This window comes from Geospiza fortis, unplaced genomic scaffold (genome assembly GCF_000277835.1).
Source record: "Geospiza fortis unplaced genomic scaffold, GeoFor_1.0 scaffold27, whole genome shotgun sequence".
NCBI lineage: Eukaryota > Metazoa > Chordata > Aves > Passeriformes > Thraupidae > Geospiza > Geospiza fortis.
This window is the reverse complement of record NW_005054329.1, coordinates 3,186,406-3,186,832: the sequence shown is the minus strand read 5'-3', so window position 1 is coordinate 3,186,832 and position 427 is coordinate 3,186,406.

Here is a 427-nt window from a genome sequence, read left to right as displayed (position 1 = left end):
TCCCGCCCCCCTGCTCTGCTCCCCCGGGACAGGCAGACACAGCCTGTCCTGCTGCCTGCAGAGCTGCTCCTGCTGATTCCAGAATCACAGAGACATTCAGGTTGGAAAAGACCTCTAAAATGCTCAAATCCAGCCTGTGGACAAGCAGCTTTCCCCATGGATGGACACACACCTCACCGTGTGCTGCTCTCACTGTTCCCCAGTGATAAATCCAAATCATCCTGTAGCTGGAGCAGCCACACTGAGCCCCTGGCTGTGGCATTCTCATTCTCTGAAAAAATCTCTTTGCTCAGGATTTTTCTCCTGAGAAACTTGAGAAGAGGAAACAATAATTACCTGATTGCTTTGGAATGTGGTCTGGAGGCTGCTCACCAACGGGTGCATCTGGGATTGGTTCCATGGGAATTGTGTTGGCTCCATGACCAAT